The sequence below is a fragment of the Rutidosis leptorrhynchoides genome, chromosome 11 (assembly GCF_046630445.1).
Source record: "Rutidosis leptorrhynchoides isolate AG116_Rl617_1_P2 chromosome 11, CSIRO_AGI_Rlap_v1, whole genome shotgun sequence".
Taxonomy (NCBI): Eukaryota; Viridiplantae; Streptophyta; class Magnoliopsida; order Asterales; family Asteraceae; genus Rutidosis; species Rutidosis leptorrhynchoides.
Window position 1 is genome coordinate 138,704,240 of NC_092343.1, and position 17,599 is coordinate 138,721,838.

Genomic DNA, 17,599 nt, shown 5'->3' on the forward strand with positions numbered 1-17,599 from the left:
TGTGAGGTTTAGACTATTATGAACTTGGATTGGTATACATTCATAGGTTGAATGTGGGGCAAGGTTGCAACCAAGGTTCATAGATATTTGTGGGATACAAATATTGGAAGACCCGCTCTCAAGACTTACTGTATGAAGCCTTTGTGGTTGATCACATGTAATCTTGAGTAAAGGCAAATATCATTGAATCCTCTGACCTGAGATACATATTGGGTTCGGGTATTTATCAAGTATTGTGCCTTGATTCTTTCTTTGCTATTCTGAAATATGGTAGTTTATAAGGAAGAGCTCAGGTATGATACAAAGTATATATCTAGGACGCATGTAGTCAAGATGGGATTTGTCCCTCTTATTCGTTGAGAGTCAGATGTCTAAGGCCTGATAAAGTTAAATCTATAAGAGAGTGATCACTCTATGTCTCTTGGATTTAACATGACATCTAAGATGAAAGGATATAATGAAAAGATTCACCTATTCATATTCGAGATGGGAACTCGAAAGGGATGATGTTATTGAATGGCAAAAGTCATAACATATTGGGGGTGATGGACGGTCGTTAGGTGGTATCCGTCACTTGCATTAATTTCTTATGTTTCTCGTGCAAGTGGGAGATTGAAGGTATTTCGTATGCCCGAGAGACATATTAAATTAATGTGGCTAATATGTTATGATCCAAGTCGGTTCATACCCAATAACAAGCTTACCGACACCTTATAAGTATTTAATCTTAACGATTGGATCGTTAAATATATACGCGACACTTGAATTTTAGAAAATCGGTTTTCTAATATGTAATCACTTGAGATAAATTATTCGGATAATTTATATATAATTGTTTATAGGTTTAAATGATTATGTTGTGTTATATTTTATAAAAAAGTTTATAAAATGTGAAAGTAACAAAATAAATACATGTATATATATATATATATATATATATATATATATATATATATATATATATATATATATATATATATATATATATATATATATATATATATATATATATATATCAAGTTTATGTATATATATATATATATATATAACATTATTATATAATATAAAGGATGTGTGCAGAATTTTAGTCTCCAAGACAAGCACTCATGCTCCTTTGCTTGTTACTTTTGATACAATACAACTCCAAGGCACATGCTTGACTCAATGACCAATATATTCACACAAGTATTCAAGGGGAAAAAAAACACACTTAACCAGAGAATATATTGAGTTATTTTGATTTTTCTCTCCTCTTGAAAACTGCATGTTCTGGTCGTGATTTTCAGCAGCAAAAGAGGTGGTTCAAGCTTGGTTAATTAAGTGATTAAGTGTTCTAATTAAATCCTAACCAAAGTACTAGGTGTTGGTTATAAGTTTGGGGTATAAACACTTAGGTTTCATAGTTTTGAGGCTCCATTCATCATCATCTTTCTAGTTGCTGCTGATCAGAATATTGGGTGCAAATAAAAAGGGTTTTAAGCTTGGTTAATTAGCTAGTTAAGTGTCTAAATCTTAACTAACTTAAAGGGTGGTGTTGGTGCATCAAAGGATTAGGGTATTGCACACTTGAGGGTTCATTTTGAAGCTCCATTCTTCATCATCTTCATCATCATCTTGCAACTTTGTAAACAACCCTCAACTAGTTTAAGGAGGTATATATATCTTCTCTACTTGTTATATTAGTAAGCATTTATCCAAGACTTGATATTATCATGGAATTTAACTTAATAACTTTACATATAAACATTAACTTAACATCAAGCTTCCGCTTGCTTTAACTACATTAAATTGGTTTAATGTTGTTGTTTATGAAACTTATTAAATTCCATCACTTCCTCCTCTTCCATTCAATCGGTCCTCTTCCCTTCAATCAATCATGTTCATCCACTTAATTCATATGTGTTATTCTGAAAAACTGGAATCGAATTTCAAAGTAATCGTGAGGCGTTGCTAGCCCTAATTAGGTTCGATTAATGTGATTGTAACTGACCTCATTTGGCCAAAAAATGCAATTAACCGGTTGATTTCATTCACTTACTGATGCAAACTACAGAATTAAATTACGTTCGATTCAATATAGACCCGCAAGTGATATAATTTTCCAGGTATGTTACTTATAAAAAATCCATCAGTTCATATTCATAATCTTTTATTTGTTAATGATAAAGACTGATTGTTGGAATTTTTACATACAACCTGATACGACGTGTTTTTGAAACAATCCATCAATTCATAATCCTTTTTTTGTTAATGTTAAAGATTGATTATTGGAATGTTTACATAAAACATGATAGAAAATGTTTTTCAATATGGTTGCTAATGAATCTTGTAATTTATTAGTATTGATAATTAGTTATCTATAACATTCCTTAATAATGCTAAGGGAGCAAGCGTTGGTGATGTAAGTGTGTTTCTGCTTGGCAACTCTTTAATATCATATTGTTTGCATCTTTTTTCTTTTCTTTCAGGCTATAACGAAGTTTGGATGGGTGGGTTTGTTCACCAGAGGGCTTCCTTTACGTATTGTTATGATTGGAACTCTCACTAGTGCTCAATGGGGAATTTATGATGCTTTCAAAGTATTTGTTGGATTGTAAGTTCATTATTTCATTTAATAATAATTGTTTCTATGTTATTACCTGTTTTGACTCTTACTAATAAATGGGTTGACTTTGTCACCTTGGCCCATTCCATTTGGTTTGGACTTTGGAACTAAATCTGTAACTTTTGTGATGTGCTGGCCAACTACAGGTGGTGCTGCACCAGTTGTCGAGATTGCAGAGGCATAGATGTTTGCTAGGCTATAGAGCCTGAGATGTTTAATTTCTTTATTAGATTCAATAAATATAGCATACATTTTATATTATGGGGTACATATTGCAGAGGCATAGATGTTTTTATTAGAGTCAATAAATATAGCATAGATGTTTTGCGTATGTAGGAGTACATATTATTTGTATTGTGGTGAGGATTTTTTATTGTTGGTGTTGATATATATAAAGGGTTTGATGAAGTTGAAGGAATTGAAATCGCTTGGAGCCAAGTGATGTTAGATGATGCAATGCAATCTTCAGAACATTTGGAGAGGGTTTATTATTTGTATCTGGTATGAACATAACACACTTATTGGCTCACCATTTCTGAAACCTTTTTTTATGGTATAAATGTTTCTATTTGGTTCTGGAAATTTTCATTAACACAAAATATCTAATTGTAGGTGGCAATTTTAACCATTGACTTGCAGTCGTGTCAGTGAGATACTTTTTTCATCACTTTCAAGCTATGATCGAGGTAACATTGAATCGTGCTGATCAGTTTTATTAGAAAGGTACATTTTAAACCAATAAGTATATTGTGGTTCATGTAGTTTAATTTTGATTTTCAATATGTTCTATTACTGTATATTATGGTACATGTAGTTTATTTTTGGGCCCTGTTCGGTTGCACACTCTGCACATGTACTGAAGACGCTTCTGAGTTTTGGCTATGTATTACTTGAATAGTAATTGATTATTTTTTTGATTGGGTCATTTTTAGTATTAATTTATTTATACTTAAAGTATCTTTGTTGGCTATGTATTTTTGGCTATGTATTACTTGAATAACATTGAGTTCCTAACATTAATTTTCATATCATTTTGATTTGAACACATGTAGTGCCAAAATTCAATATAGGAATGTGAGTATCAATTTGGGCGGAGAGACATGCCTCAATCCACGAAATCCATCTATGTCCAAAACACATTGCCTTCAAGACCTCGATTAAATATTTCCAATTTAAGCTATCAAAAGCTTTCTCAAAATCCGCTTTAAACACTAGGCTCTTACACTTTCTTGCTTTTAGATCATCGATCGTTTCATTTGCAATTAGGATACTATCCATCATATATCGACCTTTAATGAAATCGCTTTGCTCGTTACTTACAAGTAGAGGGACTACATTTTTGAGCCTATTTGCCAACACTTTTGCTACTATTTTGTACATCCAAATCAAACTAATTGGGCGATAATTGGATAATCCTGTTGGAACTTTTTTCTTTGGGACCAATGTTATAAAGGAGGTATTACAACCTTTTGAAAATGATTTGTTTTCCTAGAATCCTTCGACAGCTTTTAGAAGATCTTCCTTTATGAGCCACCAAAAATCTTTATAGAATTTGAGATTGAAACCATCTGGCCCCGGGGCTTTAAACTCTCCACTTTCCTTTAATGCCAACTGTTGGTCCCTTGATTAACAACGTGAAGTTTGTAGAGGGGGTGAATACAAACCTTTTGCTAATTAAAATCTTTTAACAATTTAAGCATATAATTAAGCAAATAATAATAATAAGCCGAGTCAAAGTAATTTTCAACGTTATTCTTTTATTGATATAATCTCAAAGAATCACGGTTATCCGAAGACGGAATAGATAACCGGTTGATACAGAGTATGCCTTGAGTAGCTCACAAATAATTAAGCTCTTACAAGGTTACAGACTCTATTGACTTATATCCCACACCACTAGTTTATTTACTTAGTGAAGTTGTCTATTTATACAAAGTCTATTAACCAGGTAAAGGTTCTATTGTCCGCTGGTTCAAAGGATGTTTGTACTTCAGGCGATAACTATTGCAGGTAGCACGTGGCTCCCTTTCATCTTTTGTAGCTGCTTGCAGGAACACCCCAATGTGGGCAGACACCCTATTTGAATTAACAAATAGAGTGTTGTATCCCCAAACCGTTAACAATAAGTTAAACATGAACTGCGCATGCTCAACCTTCTGAATTCCACTGTAGTCATGTAAGGTCCATATGAGCCGCCGACTGGAGTCCTTTTCTGTTAATCTTAGTCTTCGATGCCAGATGAATAGCACGCTTGATGTAGACGATACAGGGAATTATCATGCTTGTAATAGAACATGATTTGTCTAAGTGTTGGTTATTTGCTGATCTTCTTCTGTTAACTCTTCTAAGGTGTTTGCTGGTTCAGTACACATCCTGTGCTGATTCTGAAGACCCCATCTGGTTCAACTTATCTTGTGCTGATAGTTGAGGAAGCAACCTGAAACACAGACACAACATACATTGTTGTTTCTAGACTTAGAATATTTTAGTAAACCTATACTGGCCGCACATAACAATTAGTGTTTAAAGTTATGTTTTGCAATAATTAAATCCTTAATTACGTAGGGGACTCAATAATCTCCCCCTATTTGATTATTGTGACAACTCGGAAATTTCCGACCAAATTTAAACTTTAATCTTTATATGTCTCCGACACGATAAGCAAAGTCTGTAATATTGAGTCTCAAAAGTTTTGGAATTTCATTTATGTAATCAATTACCTTTGTGACTGCTCTCGACGATTCACGAACAATTAAATGTAAATAGATATGTATATGGATACATATATAAATATTAATTGAAAATGTTAACAAAGTATTAGACGTATAATACTTTACATGAACGTATTTGTTCAGTATAATTATTTACTGAATTAAAAGATAATATCAAATGATTGAATAATCGGATACATTAAAATATGATTACGGGTCTCTGTTATTAGGTCCATTATGATTTAAGAAATCTGTTCTTTTAGCAATATTCGGAAAATGGTAAAGTGATTTACATGAAAGAACAAAAGTGACAATTAACGAGAACTAGACAAAAGTTAGTGAAGATTCCTATTTAACTTTTAATGCATACTTTACAAAGATTGTCTAGTATCTCTTGATAATTTAGTTATTTAGTGTTCATAGTATTGAAAACATTTTACGATATAGATGAAACATTTCTAAAGGATGATTTGGAATATAACCGATTCTGGAAAACCAAATTTATAATTACTCGATTTAGTTTCAAACATATGAAAACATGTTTCTATCTAAAAGAACTTTGATATAAAAACGTTTTGAATATATAAAAAGGAAACAATATTAATTTCTCGTAATATATATAAGGATAAATGTCGAGAAATAGGAACATATTATAAAACTTTAAGATTATTAAAGTTATAACCATTATCTTTTATTATTAAAATTTTTAGAAATTATATAAAAGGATTTGAGTGCCATGTCTTCTTTAAAACGAATATTATTTTATAATTATCTAGAACCACTTTTGACAAATTGTTACTGAGTCATTATGATAAGAATACAGGTTTTAACGTTATCTTAAATTTAGAATCTTTCTAGAAACCTTTTGACAAGTTATAAATAATAAAGGTCCGTGATGTAATTGAATATAAATATATAAGTAACTTGCAACTTGTATTTAAAACGTGTTCATGTATATTAAATATATATGATTTCAAAATAGTTAAGTAAACGATAGTAACACTCGTTTAGTGATTTGATTGATATATAGGTATGATAATCAGTACGTTTAAGAAGTTAAAATAAACGCTAGTACATAAATGAACTATATCTAGTTAAGTTTTAAAATGAAAACGTTATGGGATATAATAATTACTATTATGTAAGCAATCTTAAATTATACTTTGAAATATAATTATTATTTGAAAAACTAAATAAATAATTATTAAATAAATATTTCTAAATATATATAATTTTTTTTTGTCTAAATGAATATGTATAGATATATTTTACAAAATGATAAAACATAATATTAACCTTGATAAAAGACGTTTTGATTTAAAAATACTAGTTTATATATATGTATATATTGATGGAATTCAACATAACAACAAGTTCTTAATGTTAACATAATCGCAAAACCAATTTTATGATAGTTGATACAATCGGAAGCATAGTCTTTAAGAAAACAAGTTTATATGTTAAACCATTTTAGATGAATTCTATATTGTTATCAAGTCTTGAAATAATGCTTACATATAATAACAAAGGAAGTAAGATTATACCTCCTCAAGCTAGTTGAGGGTTGTTATCAAGGTTGAAAGATGATGATGAAGATGAAGGAAAGTGAGCTTCTAACTTGAAGCCTCAAGCAAGTAATACCCCAAGCAATTAACCCCAACACCTTTCACTATAGTTAGAATTTTATTTGACACTTGATATGAGCTTGAAAAACAATTTTAGAACTCCCTTTGAGTCCCTAAAGGGTCACGGCCAGCAGCTACTGCAGAGAACCTTTGTGCAGTTTTTTTTTTTCAAGCTTGAATGTGTAATTACACTTGGGAGAATAATTCAAACTTTGATGTGTGAGTTGTGCATGCACCTTAGGACTTGTGTAGTCTTAAAATTAACAAATAAGACCAAGCATGGGAGTATCTTGGAGTCCCAAAAAGCTGCCCATCATGTTTATATTTTATAACAAGATATTCTTTTATAAAACTTGTAACAATTTTATAAAACTTGTATAAAATAGACATGTATTTGTTACTTGCAATAATTTTATAAACCATTTTATAAAATATAACACAACATAATTGTTTGAACCAATAAATAATTACATATAAATTATCCAAATAATTTATTCCAAGTGGTGATATTTTAGAAAACCGATTTTCTAAAGTTCAAGTGTCGCGTATTTATTTAACAATCCAACCGTTAAAATAAATACATATAAAGTGTTGGTAAGCTTGTTATTGGGTATGACCCGACTTGGATCATAACATAGTGGCCACGTTAATTTAATATGTCTCTCGGGCATACGAAATACCTCCAATCTCCCACTTGCACGAGAAACATAAGAAATTAATGCAAGTGATGGATACCACCTAACGACCATCCATCACCCCCAATATGTTATGACTTTGTGCCATTCAATAACATCATCCTTTTTGAGTTCCCATCTCGAATATGAATAGGTGAATCTTTCATCACATCCTTTTATCCTAGATGTCATGTTAAATCCAAAAGACACAGAGTGATCACTCTCTTTTAGATTTAACTTTATCAGGCCTTAAACATCTAACTCTCAACGAATAAGAGGGACAAATTTTATCTTGACTACATACGTCCTAAATATATATATACCTTGTATTATACCTGAGCTCTTCCTTATGAACTACCATATTTCAGAATAGCGAAGGAAAGAATCAAGGCACAATACTTGGTAAATATCCGAACCCAATATGTATCTCAGGTCAGAGGATACAATGATATTTGCCTTTACTCAAGATTACATGTGATCAACCACAAAGGCTCCATTTAGTAAATCTTGAGGGCGGGTCTTCCAATATTTGTATCCCACAAATATCTATGAACCTTGGTTGCAACCTTGCCTCACATTCATCCCGTGAATGTATACCAATCCAAGTTCATAATAGTCTAAACCTTACACTTGTTCCCACAAATGTAATCAACTACGGAATTTAGAATAATTACTTATTCATGGATAAAATATGCGAAATAGGAACTTGAATCAAGATAAATTAATACCATAATTATATTAATGAGTTTGAACAATTTCGTTCCATTATAATACTTAAAACAGATCATGAACAATCACTAGAATATCGAAGCCCTAATGCACAAACATGTCCAGCATGTTTTGCTCCATGTAAGAGCTTCGTGAGAGGATCCGCTATATTAAGATCTGTGTGAACTTTGTGAATACATATCTTTCCCTTTTCAACTTCATCCCTTATGTAGTTGAATCTCCGCTCAATGTGACGGGTCTTTTGGTGAGCACGAGGTTCTTTGATTTGAGCAATCGCACCCTCGTTGTCTGCTAATGCTAAAAACGAACATATATTTCATAGCATTATCCCTCAAGAAAGACAAGCTTTTAGTTGCAATTGTTCTATTTACAAGTGATATTCGTTTAAATAATAAAAGGTGAAGACAAAAGACAGATTCGACAAATTGAAGATGCAAACGACCAAAACGCTAAAAAGTGCAAAGTACAAGCAAAGAGGTTCCAATTATTGATAAGAAACGTCTCAAAATTACAAGAGTACAAGATTCAAAACGCAAAGTACAAGATATTAAATTATACGAAAAGACGTTCGAAAATCCGGAACCGGGACCAGAGTCAACTCTCAACGCTCAACGCAACGGACTAAAAATTACAAGTCAACGGAGTACAAGAATATAATATAATATATATATAATTAAATTTAATTATATATATTATATTATATAATAAATAAATAAGCAGCCCACGTTTTTAAAGACTTTTGAGCCTCCCCAGCTGGCCATGCGATCGCATGGCCTTGAAGGGCAAAGCCCATGCGATCGCATGAGGCTCTTTTCCAGCCCACATGCCTATAAAAATCGAGCTTTGGTGCATCAAGTATCATATATCGATCTCTCTATCTCACATACGATATATATATACTTATATTATAATTTTAATTTTAATTTTAATTTCTAATAATAAGGGTATGTTAGCGCATATTGTAAGGGTGTAAGTCGAAATTCTGTCCGTGTAACGCTACGCTATTTTTAATCATTGTAAGTTATGTTCAACCTTTTTAATTTAATGTCTCGTAGCTAAGTTATTATTATGCTTATTTAAATCGAAGTAATCATGATGTTGGGCTAATTACTAAAATTGGGTAATTGGGCTTTGTACCATAATTGGGGTTTGGACAAAAGAACGACACTAGTGGAAATTAGACTATGGGCTATTAATGGGCTTTATATTTGTTTAACTAAATGATAGTTTATTAATTTTAATATAAAGATTTACAATTGGACGTCCCTATAAATAACCATATACACTCGATCGGACACGATGGGCAGGGTATTTATATGTACGAATAATCGTTCATTTAACCGGATACGGAAATGGATTAATAGTCTATGGAATTATTAAAACATGGGTAAAATTATGTACAAGGACACTTGGCATAATTGATAACAAAGTATTAAAACCTTGGGTTACACGCAGTCGATATCCTGGTGTAATTATTAAACAAAGTAATAAAACCTTGTTACAGTTTAAGTCCCCAATTAGTTGGAATATTTGACTTCGGGTATAAGGATAATTTGACGAGGATACTCGCACTATATATTTATGACTGATGGACTGTTATGGACAAAAACCAGACGGACATATTAAATAATCCAGGACAAAGGACAATTAACCCATGGGCATAAAACTAAAATCAACACGTCAAACATCATGATTACGGAAGTTTAAATAAGCATAATTCTTTTATTTCATATTTAATTTCCTTTATTTTACATTTAATTGCACTTCTAATTATCGCACTTTTATTTATCGCACTTTTATTTATCGCAATTTTATTTTATCGCACTTTTATTTATCGCAATTTCCTTATCGTTATTTACTTTACGCTTTAAATTAAGTTATATTTATTTTTATTATTTTACATTAGGTTTTAACTGCGACTAAAGTTTTTTTAAAATCGACAAACCGGTCATTAAACGGTAAAAACCCCCCTTTTATAATAATAATATTACTTATTTATATATTTGTATTTTTATAAATTAAAACTAATATAGCGTTAAGCTTTGGTTAAAGATTTTTCCCTGTGGAACGAACCAGACTTACTAAAAACTACACTACTGTACGATTAGGTACACTGCCTATAAGTGTTGTAGCAAGGTTTAAGTATATCCATTCTATAAATAAATAAATATCTTGTGTAAAATTGTATCGTATTTAATAGTTTTTCCTAGTAAAATATAAGATATTTCATATACACCTCGCATAACATCAAGTATTTTTGGCGCCGCTGCCGGGGAGCGAAATCTAGCTTAAAAGCCGGAAGCGCAACGCTAATATATATAAAAAAAAGATTTTTATTTTTAGTTTACTTTTATTAAAATACGCTTTTGTAAAAATACGTTTTAAGTATTCAAAAATATAAAAAGAAAAATGAAAATATAAATATTTTTAAGAGTTTGTTAAATATTTAAGTTTTATAAAATTTGTTTATTTTTATTTTAGTTTGTAAAAATATAAATTTTATTTAAATATTTTGTAATTATATTATATAAATATTTAAAACAGAAAAAAAAAAAAATACTCGGGCCTGGTACTGTAGCAGCCCGTAACCTGGCCCAAAATCTAAGCTCATGCGATCGCATGAGCCCGAAGGCATATTTTCATGCGATCGCATGAGATCGTCTGACACGCCACAGTTTACCCTAATTCAGCATTTATTACTGGTATTATTTATTATTATTAATTTAAAACCCTAATTAGGTTTTTAATATTTAATTAGTTAGTTTAGATTTTAATTAATTTATGTATTTAGGTTAATTAGTTTAAATAATTTATAAAATTAATACTTTTATAAAATAAATAATATAAAAATAAAAATTTTATAAAAATTGTACTTTTTACAACTTTTAGAATATTTTTATATTTTGTCCCTTTTTATTTGTTTTTAGCGTAATTTTTATATTTTTCGCTCGTATTTACTTTTAAGTCATAATTTTTGCCATAGTTATTTTTTTTTATTTATAGATTTTTAGGCTTTGCTGTAAAATCCCTTAAGTGCTTTCTCTTTAGACTAAGATTTAGGTGCTTTAGAATTTTGCGACGCCATTTTTATATTTTAGTGCCTTTTTAAGATATTGCCATTTGGGATATAGTTTTTCTTGTAAGCTTTAATATTTTTAGACGCAACTTTTAATTCTTAGTTTTTAGTTCCTTTTTAAGTTTCAACGCGCTACTTTCTTATTTTTATTTTTCGACGCATTTTACCTATGTATCAATTATCACTCCAATTAGTAATCTCAATTTGCAATTTTAATTTTAAGTTAGTGATAGTAATAAGGTTGGGTTAGTCGAGTGTTTTTAAGTTTTATAAGTCACTCTTTTTCTTTCAACAAATTCAATCATGGAAAATCTGGAACCTTTAAGTATGGAAGACCGAATGCGAGCTAAACGCACTGGCCAAGGTCACGCAATTACTCATCCTGAAATTAATGCGCCAGATTATGAAATCAAAGGACAAATTCTACATATGGTGACTAATCAATGCCAATTTAGTGGTGCGCCGAAGGAAGATCCAAATGAACATCTTCGTACCTTTAATAGGATCTGCACTCTATTTAAAATCCGAGAAGTTGAGGATGAACATATATATCTCATGTTATTTCCCTGGACTTTAAAGGGAGAAGCCAAAGATTGGTTGGAATCGTTACCTGAAGGGGCGATCAATACATGGGACGTTTTAGTTGAAAAATTTCTTAAACAATTCTTTCCGGCATCTAAAGCCGTAAGACTTCAAGGAGAAATTGTTACATTCACACAGAAACCGAATGAAACTCTATATGAGGCGTGGACAAGATTTGGAAAGTTATTGAGAGGATGTCCGCAACATGGTTTAGACACCTGTCAAATAGTACAAATATTCTACCAAGGATGCGACATCACCACATGGAAAGACATCGATATAGCAGCTGGTGGTTCCATTATGAAGAAAACCGAAACTGATGCTTACAAAATTATTGATAACACTGCTTCCCACTCACATGAGTGGCACCAAGAAAAAGATATCATTAGATCATCTAAAGCAGCTAGAGCCGATTCTAGCCATGACTTAGATTCCATTTCCGCAAAAATAGATGTTGTCGAGAGACGAATGGAAAAGATGACTAAAGATATTCACTCAATACGAATTAGTTGTGAGCAGTGTGGAGGACCACATTTGACAAAAGATTGTCTCAGTATTGAACTAACAGTGGAACAAAGAGAGAATATTTCATACATAAACCAAATGCCTGGAAATAATTATCAGAATAATTATCAACCACCAAGACCAATTTACAATCAAAACTAGAATTATAACCGAAATATTCCATACAACAATCAACAAGGTCCTAGCAATCAACAAGTATCCAATAATACTTACAATCAGCAAAGGCCTAATTTTCAAAACAAACCACAACAAACCGATGATAAAAAGCCGAATTTAGAAGATATGATGACGAAGCTAGTTGAAACTCAAACACAGTATCTCAGAAACAAACCAATGAACAAAATGCTCAAGCATTTAGAAATCAACAAGCTTCTATTCAAAATTTGGAACAAGAAGTAAGTAACCTAGCAAGGTTAATAGGTGAAAGAAAACCAGGAAGTCTACCTAGTGATACAAATGCTAACCCCCGGAATGAAACAGCTAAAGCCATTACCACAAGAAGTGGTACAACACTTAAACCACCTGAAATACTAGTAATTTCTGATGAAGCTATTCCTACTCCACAAGAACCACAACCTGAGCAAGATAAGGAAACATAACCGGTAGTTGAAAAGGTTAATGAAGATAACACGGTTAAGGCTAAACCTTATGTTAAACCATACCAACCACCACTTCCTTACCCGAGTAAAATGAAAAAAGAGAAACTTGAAGCCGAGCAATCCAAATTTTTGGATATGTTTAAACAGATAAATGTAAATCTTCATTTCATTGATGTAATTTCAGGAATGCCTAGATATGCTAAATTCTTGAAAGATCTAATCTCGAATAGAAAGAAAATGGAAGAACTCTCGGCTGTTACTATGAATGCTAATTGTTCAGCAGTGCTGTTGAATAACATACCAGAAAAACTATCTGATCCAGGAAGTTTCACAATTCCATGTTTTCTGGGTAGTCTTAGTTCAATAGAAGCATTGGCAAACTTAGGTGCTAGTATAAATTTAATGCCGTATTCACTATACACTAAACTAGACCTTGGAGAATTGAAACCAACACGAATAAGCATACAACTAGCTGATCGATCAATAAAATATCCTAGAGGGATAATGGAGAACATGCTAGTTAAAGTTGGTACTTTAGTATTTCCAGTAGATTTTGTTGTTCTGGACATGGAAGAAGATTCTCAAGTTCCTCTCATATTAGGAAGACCATTCTTAAACACGGCTAAAGCAATGATAGACGTGTTCGGTAAGAAACTGACCCTAAGTATAGAGGATGAGAGTGTTACCTTTTCAGTTGATAGAGCAATGCAACAACCGCAATCTGTAGATGATACATGTTATTATATTCAAACTATAGATTCACATGCAGAATTGTTAGAAGAATTTCCAGAATTACAAGGAACAGGAGAATGTTCTTTAGGAGAAGGAACTGAACCAATTGATGAAATTGAAATGTTAGCTACACTAATGGCTAATGGATATGAACCAACAACAGAAGAAATTCAAATGCTAAAAGAAGAAGACAGATATCGATATAAATCATCGATAGAAAAACCACCGACATTAGAGTTAAATCCACTTCCAAACCATTTGGAATATGCTTATTTACATGGTGAATCTGAATTACCTGTAATAATATTGTCTTCTCTTACTGAAAATGAAAAATCTCAACTCATTTCTGTGTTGAAAGCTCATAAACCAGCCATTGCATGGAAAATTCATGATATAAAAGGAATAAGTCCTTCGTATTGCACACATAAAATCCTTACGGAAGAAGGTCATAAAACGTATGTGTAACGCCAACGAAGACTAAATCCTAATATGCAAGATGTTGTTAAGAAAGAAATTATTAAACTGCTAGATGCAGGTTTAATTTATCCAATTTCTGATAGTCCATGGGTAAGCCCAGTTCAATCTTTACCTAAGAAAGGTGGCATGACTGTCATCACAAATGAGAAGAATGAGCTTATTCCTACAAGGACTATATCAGGATGGCGTGTATGTATTGATTATAGAAAATTAAATGACGCCACCAAAAAAGATCACTTTCCCTTACCTTTCATTGATCAAATGTTGGAAAGGTTAGCCAGAAACAGTTACTATTGTTTTTTAGATGGTTTTTCCGGATATTTTCAAATTCCAATAGCACCCGAAGACCAAGAGAAAACCACATTCACGTGCCCTTATGGTACTTTTGCTTACAAACGCATGCCATTTGGACTTTGCAACGCCCCTGCAACCTTTCAAAGGTGCATGATGGCGATTTTTCACGACATGATAGAAGAATGCATGGGAGTTTTCATGGATGACTTTTCAGTCTTCGGTGATACATTTGAAACATGTCTAGTTAATCTGGAACGAATGCTTATTAGATGCGAACAATCAAATCTAGTACTTAATTGGGAGAAATGCCATTTCATGGTTAAAGAAGGCATCGTTCTTGGACATAAAATCTCAAAGGAAGGAATTGAAGTGGATAGAGCTAAAGTAGATGTAATTGCTAAACTTCCACATCCCACCAATGTTAGAGGAGTTAGGAGTTTTCTAGGGCATGTCGGTTTTTACCGACGTTTCATAAAAGATTTTTCTAAGATTGCCACTCCTATGAATAAACTCCTAGAAAAGGATGCTCCATTCATCTTTTCAGATGAATGTATCAAATCTTTTAATATACTTAAAGAAAAACTCACTAATGCGCCGATCATGATAACACCAAATTGAAATCTACCGTTTGAACTTATGTGCGATGCAAGTAATTTTGCAATGGGAGCCGTTTTAGGACAAAGGATTGAAAAACGATTTCAACCTATATATTATGCTAGTAAGACGTTACAAGGAGCACAAACGAACTATACAACTATTGAAAAAGAACTCCTTGCTATTGTCTTTGCTTTTGACAAATTTCGTTCATATCTCGTTCTAGCTAAAACGGTGGTCTATACCGACCATTCTGCTCTTAGATACCTATTTTCGAAATAAGATGCTAAACCAAGATTAATCCGTTGGATCTTACTCTTACAAGAATTCGATATTGAAATCTGAGATAAAAGAGGAGCAGAAAATCTCGCCGCTGATCATCTTTCTCGTCTTGAAAATCCCGAATTAGAAGTTCTAAATGAATCGGCTATACAAGACAACTTTCCTGATGAATATCTATTGAAGATAGATTATAATGAAATTCCATGGTTTGCAGACTATGCAAACTACTTAGTATGTGAATTCCTTGAAAAAGGATTATCGTACCAAAAACGAAAGAAATTCTTCAGTGATATAAAACACTATTTCTGGGAAGATCCACATTTGTTTAAAAGTTGTTCCGATGGAATAATACGCCGATGTGTATTTGGAGATGAAGCTAGTAAAATTTTAAACCATTGTCACACAGGACCAACAGGAGGGCATTATGGGCCTCAACTAACAGCAAGAAAAGTTTATGACGCTGGATTCTATTGGCCTACAATTTAAAAAGACGCACACCTTCTTTGCAAATCCTGTGATGCTTGTCAAAGGGCCGGAAAAATAAGTCAACGTGATGAAATGCCACAAAATGTCATTCAAGTATGCGAAGTATTTGACATTTGGGGTATTGACTTTATGGGTCCATTTCCAAAATCTCATAATAATTTATACATTTTCGTTGCCATTGATTATGTATCTAAATGGGTGGAAGCACAAGCTCTCCCAACTAACGATGCACGAGTTGTAGTCAACTTTTTAAAACGTCTTTTTGCAAGGTTTGGAACACCGAAAGCTTTAATAAGTGATCGGGGTACTCATTTCTGTAACAATCAACTTGAGAAAGTTCTTAAAAGATATGGAGTAACTCATAAAATCTCCACTGCATATCATCCACAAACAAGTGGACAAGTTGAAAATACCAACCGAGCTTTAAAACGTATTCTAGAGAAAACCGTAGGATCAAATCCGAAGGAATGGTCCATTAAATTGAAGGATGCACTCTGGGCTTTTAGAACAGCCTACAAAACTCCAATTGGAACCACACCTTTCAGACTCTTTTATGGAAAAGCATGTCATCTTCCAGTAGAAATTGAACACAAAGCATTTTGGGCTTTGAAGACATGTAATCTTGATTTACATGAAGCTGGACGTCTACGGTTAAGTCAACTAAACGAATTAGAATAATTAAGACAAGAAGCATACGAAAATTCGTTAATCTATAAATAAAGAATGAAGAAATGGCATGATAAAAGAATCAGAAGTTCAAAAGAATTTAAAGAAGGAGACAGAGTTCTTCTTTTCAATTCACGATTCAAGCTATTTCCTGGAAAATTGAAATCAAGATGGTCTGGACCATTCATAGTCAAAAGAGTTTTCCCATACGGAACAGTAGAATTAATAAATTCAAATGGGATTGAATTTAAGGTTAATGGTCACAGAGTTAAACATTACATAGATAGTCCAATGGAAGTTGACAACGAAGTTAATCACAATTTCGATACCACAGCTAACTAAGTGTGGGGAGAATCAAGTCTTTAAAGGATAATATGTATTTCTGTTAGAGTTAGATTTTCTGTTTTTGTGTAGTTCTCGAAAATGGAACCCGAATGGTCTTTCCCTAGCAGACCCTAAAGAACTAGTCTTCTCCCCCCATTCTGAATTTTTATTTTTTTTAGGTTTTTACGAAATGAAGACTTCCTGTGAACTGAACCATGGTCTAATGCTACACGCTTTGATCACTAAACGAAATAATGACACACGTCCGAGTGAACTAGTATCATTAATCAGAAGTAAATTGGATGGAGTAAGAAAAGAATCCATATGCGAAGATAATAAGTTACAATTTGGTAAAGGAAAATCAAAATCCGCAGCGAAAAGAAGAGCACGACACCTTGAAAAATGTCACAAATGCGGAAAATGGTCACACGAAGGTAAATGTTCAAATAATCAAACCTATTCAAACACCGAATTTGTTACTTTATGTAGAGATGGACCGTTCATATGTTTAGAAGAAAAAACATTAAATGCTTGAGGTTACGCCTATGTTGCCATGGAAAATCAATTAGTCCGACTATCTTATGAGTGGGCTAGAGCATATCACTAAGAATACTATCT

The 17,599-nt window shown here is 32.4% G+C and overlaps 1 long non-coding RNA gene across 2 annotated transcripts; it reads left to right on the forward strand.

Moving 5' to 3' along the window:
- Nucleotides 1-1,837: 1,837 nt before the first annotated feature.
- Nucleotides 1,838-3,611, forward strand: LOC139877663 (uncharacterized). Of its 2 annotated transcripts, XR_011768713.1 has the most exons (5): nucleotides 1,838-2,105; nucleotides 2,469-2,593; nucleotides 2,752-3,106; nucleotides 3,218-3,328; nucleotides 3,420-3,611. It is a non-coding gene; the product is annotated as an uncharacterized lncRNA (long non-coding RNA). The 2 variants fall into 2 exon arrangements; XR_011768712.1 differs by having other exon boundaries at nucleotides 3,218-3,611.
- The last annotated feature ends 13,988 nt before the right edge of the window (nucleotides 3,612-17,599 follow it).